The sequence below is a fragment of the Myodes glareolus genome, chromosome 6, assembly GCF_982192425.1.
Source record: "Myodes glareolus chromosome 6, mMyoGla1.1, whole genome shotgun sequence".
Lineage (NCBI taxonomy): Eukaryota > Metazoa > Chordata > Mammalia > Rodentia > Cricetidae > Myodes > Myodes glareolus.
In genome coordinates, this window is record NC_142031.1 from 94404573 (window position 1) to 94412108 (window position 7536).

General features: G+C 38.7%; 1 pseudogene; it reads right to left on the minus strand.

Moving 5' to 3' along the window:
- Positions 1-6307: 6307 nt before the first annotated feature.
- LOC148121895 (large ribosomal subunit protein eL21 pseudogene) lies at positions 6308-6855 on the minus strand (annotated as a pseudogene).
- Positions 6856-7536: the final 681 nt, after the last annotated feature.

Genomic DNA, 7536 nt, shown 5'->3' on the forward strand with positions numbered 1-7536 from the left:
AATCCCACAATCTCAATTCTGGTTGAGACTAACTACTAGTTGAATCCACACCCAAGACTGATGGTTAGAATACCTAGAGAAGATGCTTTAAAGTTTATTCTAGCATGAGAGTCTTGAGAGAAATCCCGGTGGAATGTAGCTCAACTTCCAGGTGATACGTAGTGTTCTGTCTCATTTTGTTCACTGAGGCAGGTACAAAGAACGGATCACCCAAAATCAAGGGGAAGAAACAGCTGTAGCTCCTTATGGGAACAGTAATGTCTACAAGTATGCAGGGGACTGGAAAGGTTTCTTTGACAGATTCTAGAAAATGTGATGTACCAAATACAGTGCATAAATGAGGAATTAAATACACGATTATAAGCTAAAATTTTAGAGTCAGAAAAATTTACTATACACAATGAATGATACTGGGGGTTGCAAAGATGGCTTAGGAGGCAAAGTGTTTGTTGTGTAGCATGAGGAACTGAATTTGGGATTTAATCTCCGAGAGGGGTAGAATCCATGATCATCCTGGAGGGGACCACAGAAGTAGACAAGAAAGCATGGAGCTAGGGCAGTAGCTGAGAGCTTATATCTGATCTACAAGTAAGAGGCCGAGAGAGCTAACAGGGAATCTTGTGTGCTTTGAAACTGAAAAGCCACACCTATACTAAAAAGGCCACACCTCCTAATCCACCTCCTAATCCTTCCAAATGGTTCCACCAATTTGGGAAGAAACATTCAAATATATGAGACTGTGGGAGCCATTCTCATTCAAACCATCGCAGATATATTCCCAAGAGTAGTATTACTGGATCCTGGGGGTAGGTTGATCCCAACTTTCCTTTTTGTCTTAATGACAGTGTCCTTTGCATTACAGAAGCTTCTCAGTTTCAGGAGGTCCCATTTACTCATTGTTGCTCCTATTGTCTGTGTTACTGGATTTTATTAATTCAGTCACAACAGGGTCTTTCAGCATTTGAGAATCCAGAAAGACCCCAAATAGCTGGTACAGGCTATTTTAAAAGCAAAAAGCCACAGAAACAAGGGCGGGGGGGGGGGGGAGTCTGGGGGTTCTTCTTTAACTATTGTGATTGGCTTATTCAAAGGGCTATTACCAATAATTGGCTGGAGAGCAGTTGCCAGATCAATGAGTAAGAGGAAACATTTGAGGGTTACTTTGCCCCTTTCCCAGGGACTGAGTCAAAACATCTGTGGACATCTGTGGGTTATCTTGTCCCAGTTTCAGGAACTGAGTGTTCTCTATTTGTAGAACACTCACAAGGACTCAGGGAGATGGAAGGTTCCCAACATTTTAGTATTTGCATGTGTGGTTGTTAGGTCCTTGGTTTCCAGGGGAGGGGGGAGCACTACCTCAGAAATGGCCTCAGAGTTGTCAGAAATGGCTTTAGAGTTATCCTAGAGTTTTACACCATAACCTTTCCTTTCTTGTCCATCCCCAATATCTCTAATTAATATTAATATCACAATACAAATCACTGAAAAATTTAAAAGTTCTACGGTCTTTAAAAATTCAAACACTTTGAAAGTTCAGTCTCTTTATGCATCTAAAGTGTCTTTGAAAGTTCAAGCCTCTTTACATTATCTGAAATCTCTAAAATATCTAAAGTCTCTCAAGTGTAGGATCCTGTAAGATGGAAAACAAGTTAAATACTCTCTTACTGAAGGAAGAAAGAACCAGAAAACATTAACAATAAAACCAAAGCAAAACCCTAGTTCAACATTTTAAGCTTAGTGTTAGATGCTAGGGATTCACTCATGATCTTCTGGGCTTCAAAGGGCTCCATTTCTTTACCTCTGCTGTTAGCAGCATGCATTGACTTGTAGAATCAGGCTGGTTACACTCCACAACTGCTGCTGACCTTGGTGATAATCCCACAGTACTGATGTTTTCCCAAATATTGAGATATCCTTGCAACTGGTCTTCTTCATCTTCACCAAGTTTGTTTTGAGCTAACTTACACTGCCACCCGGTGCCAGCCTTCAACTTCTCGCAATGACCCTTTAATCCTGGGAGTTCAACTTCAAACGAGATTGCACTTTTATTAATGGCCCCACACATTGCACAGCCACTGCTTTTCTTCGTGATCCATTTATGCATTCAAGACCAGTAGCACCTGGGTGGCTGTTACATGTTACCAAGTTCAGCTGCCAGCATGAGGTTAAGCCATGACCATTGCTGGACAACAGCTTCTATGTGCTGACCTGAAAGAAAAACTTCTCAAAAGATTTTGCTTCAGGGATATTTTTTTTTTCACCACTGATTTCTCAACTCCAGTGAACAAGCATCATGTTTGTTCTAGGAAAGTAAAGGTTTCACTTGAGTGGTTCTTAATTCAAAATACCATATGAATGCCCTTGAAAGAGACTTTGAAGGCCTCTCCAAGTTCTCTGTGAACTCTCAGAAGCCAAGCCTCCTTTATCTGCCTCCCTTTCAGCATTCCTTTCTTCTAAGCTCCCACAGAACAGCCCTCTGTACTCTGAGCACTCAATGGCTTTTCCCAGGTCAAAGTTCAAAGGTTACCACATTCCTCCCAAAGCATGTTGTCAAAACTGTCACAAAAATATCCAGGGAACCTGGTACCAATCTCTGTCTTAGATAGGGTTTTTATTGCTGGGGTAAAACACCATGACCAAAAGGAACTTGTAGAGCAAAGGGCTAATTTTATCTGACACTTTTGGGTAACAGTCCATTACTGGGGGAAGTCAGCGCAGGAACTTCAGATAGGAACCTGAAGCAGGAACGGAAGCAGAGACCATGAAGGAATGCTGCTTACTGGCTTGGTCCTCACCGTCTGTTCAGCCTGTTTTCTTAAACCCTTCAGGACTACAACACACAAGAGTGACAACACCTACAATGAACTGGAAAGTCTGACATAAATTATCAATTTAAAAAAAATCACAGAATAAACTGCTTGGTGTATTTTCTCAATTCAGGTTCCTTTCTTCAAATGACCTTAGCTTGTATGAACTTGACATAAAAGTCAGCACAGCTATTGTAAGCACTTTGAGGACAATTAAGCATAAATAAAGATGTATTTGCAAATACTAAGATGTATAATGTGATTTAAAAGGGCTAGAGAGATGGCTCAGCAGTCAAGCTTTTTCAGGAGATCTAAGTTCACGTCACAGCACCCATATCAAGCAGCTCACAAACACCTGTAAGTCCAGCCCCAAGTGAATCCACCAACTCTGGTCCCCAAAAGCACCTTCTCATGTATATATACCCACGTACATACACACACACATACACATGCATGCACACATGCATAGACATGCACAAACACACACACAATTAAAAATAATAAATAAAAAACAAATCTTGGCTTTTAAAAAAGGTATGTTCTCTTTTTAATGGCTGGGTATCTTTGTTTAGGTTTATGGTTTCCAAGAATAGTCCATCACATTGGAAAAGGCATAGCAGGTGTGTGAGATCACTCAATCATAGCAGGGGCAAGAAGAGGATTCTGATCTTCACATTTTATGGAATTCTTAATTATACCATAAAGTATATAATTGGAAGACACTAGTATCACATCGTTATTTGAAAACTGACAAAAACAAAAAAGGAAAAATCAATCAGTAAAGAAAATTAAGGATTTTTTTTTTTACTATATCAACTACATTTTGGGATAATCAAAGGGTTCATTATGGAGAACTTTTCATTACAGAAATATACCAGCTACAACAGAATAGCTGAAATGAAATATCCTCATTTTGCAGACTTTAATAAAGTATGGGACTAGGCCTTGGTCATCAGAAGCAGTTACATCTCAGGAAAAGTCAGCAATGTTTGGTCTAATGATGAATGTGCCGACATCTATGAAACAGTCTTTCCAAAGTGATCCAATCTAAACTCTATTAAGCCTCCAGCTCTAACCACCGACTTAATGGAAATTCTGGGATCAGAGAAATGTGTTAAATGATGTCACAGAATTTCAGTCACTCCTAAGTATTACAGTAATTCACAATACAAATGACCCCGTGTCTTTTTAACAGTGCAAGAAAAAGAGGTGATCTGCAGACTGGGAGAGAAAGAGGAAACACATTGGCTAATCACAATAAATATACTTTCATTTAATTCTAACTTGAATCAATAAACTATAAAAACATAAGACCAATAGGAAAACATGAATACAAAGGATACTTTCTTAATCAAAGAAAGTAAGTTAAACTTTATATTTAATTTATCATTATTTGTTGCCAATCCTCCCCTTAACTATACATAAGTCCACACTAAAACATTTTGAATCAGAGTCATAAAACATCTAGAATTTATGCTTAAATAATTCGTAGGTAAAGGTAGTGAATGTACATCTAGGTTAACTATGAAACAAGTATAGGCATGAACTTGTCATTGCTGCTGGTGAAAGAAAGATGATAGAAAACTTAACCGGGTAGGTAATTATACCCAAACCGCACTACCAGGAATTTTGAGTATTTCTATGACATTCTAAGGAATAACTACCGACGCCTAAGAAGTGATACCTCTCCATGGCGTAAGAGAATGACATTCAGTCTTTCACCAATGTGACTGCTTTCGGAAGCCACAAATCTAAGCAGCTATGTGTAGACCTTTCATGAATGTATCATAAACAAGTTAACTATGAGACATTTCTGTACAGGAAGACTTCTGAGTAGAGTGTAGCAAAATGTGTTCTGTGTGTTTTCTCTGTATGTAAGACTGTTCACCAAGGCGACATGCACTAGAGGGCTTGAACAAGGCACAACCAAAGCTTCAAGTCATTCAGTGGTTAGATGTCTGAGGAACATAAGCAATTATGCAACCAACCTATACCAGGGAGATCTTGTGGTGCGAGCAATGAAACTGAAGTACTCTTCACTGTTCTTCGTAGCATAAGTTTCTCATTATATCACAGTGGGTTATTTTCAGTCCATTTGATTAAATACCTTTTAAGATTGCTGCAATTGAGATTTGGAACTTGAGTCATGAAATCCATCATACTCATGTAAAAAATAAACATTCTGTTTATCTGACTATGCGATTTTAACACGTATTCGTATTATTTTCTCCACTAAAGGAAATGACTAAACCCTGAATCGTAACAAAACACCTTTTAGCAACAGTATTATCTAAAATCACTCCATCATTTTAGTGCACAATTTTATTATAGTATAAAATGCAACACTGAGAAGAGCGTCCTCAATGTACAACACCCCTTACACACGGAATACGCAATAAAAGCACTATGAAAATTTCACCTCAAGAAATTTTTTCTATAAATTATTCTACAGACCTTAGCTCTCAGGCAACAAAAATCTTTTAAGCATTTATGAACCATGAATGATATATAGAATTATGTATATTTCAAAGATTGGTTTAGAAGAAGAGTTCTCAACCTGTGGGTTGCAACCCTTTTGGAATTTAAATGACTTTCAACGGGGGTGCCTAAAGCCATCAGAAACACAGATATTTACATTATAATTTACAACAGCGGCAAAATTACAGTTGTGAAAAGCAACAAAAATAATGTTATGGTTTGGGTCAGCACAACATGAGGAACTTTAATAAAGGGTTGCAGTATTCAGAAGATTGAGAACCACTGTTTTAGAATGTGCTATTTCTTTAAAGAAAAAAAATCAAGAAAGCACAATTTCAATTAAAAAAAATATCTCATGAGGCAGACTACATCCAGTCTAAATGGTAGTGTCCTGACCCTGGACTTGGAGACCAGTCACTTCAGGAGACCCATGCTCTTCTCCTCGATGGGTCTGACATCTGACTCAACAAGAGTTCTCTGCCCTCACTTCCTGGTGGAGTACAAGTTTTCATGCATCTCTGCCCACCCTATGCTGTTCAAATCTTCATTGGAGGCATGAGAAATTTTTAATATTCCTCTAGAGATTTCTTCAGAAAACTTACAAAAATATATGCTTTCTGAGTAATAGGCATAAATGTGTGTGTGGTAATTCTGCTTTTTAGGTACTGGGCTCAGTAGTAGGTATTAGTAGCCCAAAGGACACACACTTGTGTTTAATAGGCTAGTTCATGCCTGTGGACACTTCTTGCTTCCTTGAACTTCATCATTTGCATCTATAAAATAGCAGTCAGATTATTTCTTAAAGGAATTGTAAAGATTAAAAAGAAATATTGCACACTATCTCAGACATTAAAAGTGCTCAGTCAATATTTATTCTCCCGATTTACCCACTCCAATTAGAACTATCCCTACAGCAGCTAAATGTATATTTGGCTAATGACTATCTTAGTAACCTGTGTGGTGTTATTTCTTAAGGCACATTTCAGAAACTGTATACTTTATTTTATTATTTTTTTTCTTCCTTTACAGTCCAGGTCTTTTATTTCTTTTTGCACATCAGGCCATGAATTCGTAGGGAATGGGCTCCAGCAGCTCAGGCTCCTTGCCGTTAGTCCTCACAAAGTGTGCTTCTCTGGGTGGAGCAGGCTGGCGCTTCAGCTGAACCCAAGTGCCCTTCTCTTTGGCTTCCTTTTTCTTCTGGTTGTTCTCCTTCACCCGCTTCAGGAAGCTGTCCCTGCTCTTCGAGTGCTTGATGTGTTCAATCCTCACATTAATTCTCTTGGCAAGAATCTTGCCCTTAACTTGCTTGTTTACAATGATGCCCACAGCATGCTGGGTGACGTTGTAGACTCTTCCGGTTTTGCCATGGTAACATTTATGGGGCATTCCTTTTTGAACAGTGCCCATTCCCTTGATGTCTACAATATCGCCCTTCTTGTAGATTCGCATGTACGTGGCCAAAGGAACAACTCCATGTTTCCTAAAGGGCCTAGAGAACATATAGCGAGTGCCCCTCCTCTTTCCCTTTGTGTTTGTCATTTTGGCGAGTTACTGAAAGATGGCTACCGCGGCCGACGAAACTGTATATTTTATACAGTTAAACTATAACTGTACTTATAGCGCCACTGTGTTCTGTAGAGAAATCAGTTTAGCAAGTGGTGGGTTAGACACCTCTCTCCATGAATGCTTAGAGTTTTTAAACTGCTAGCACACCGTGTGACTGTCTGAAGGGATTGCATTGCCCTTCCTGTCAGGTACATCAGCTGATGCTCAGAGGAGCAAGTATTGTTTGAACCAAGCTGTGGTAAATATTAGCTTGGGACACTAGACTGGCAAGGGCAATGAGCAATCATTATGGCCCTGAAGAAGAATAAATTTGAGAATCTTTTCTGTTCATAGGATTATTCACACACACTATGGGAATACAACATCTACAGTTCACTATAGAGCTATTAAGTAATTTAAAGTTATTTTTATCTGGAGAGTTGAAAGTAGATTGTTTCCTTTTGTCAATGCTAGAGTGAATAATTACAGTTCCTCCTGCTTAACAAATAGCATGATCTCTGCAGTTGCAGAGGTTACTTTAGGCAGAAATATAATTTGCTGGACAAAAAGACTTACTTTTAATAGACTGCTTACAAGCATGTTTGGCAAAACTCAGGTTCATAGACATTTAAATTGTGTGTAATGTTTTTCAGATACATATTAACAACTATTCTTGAGAGACATTTTAATTCAACAGGCATTTGCT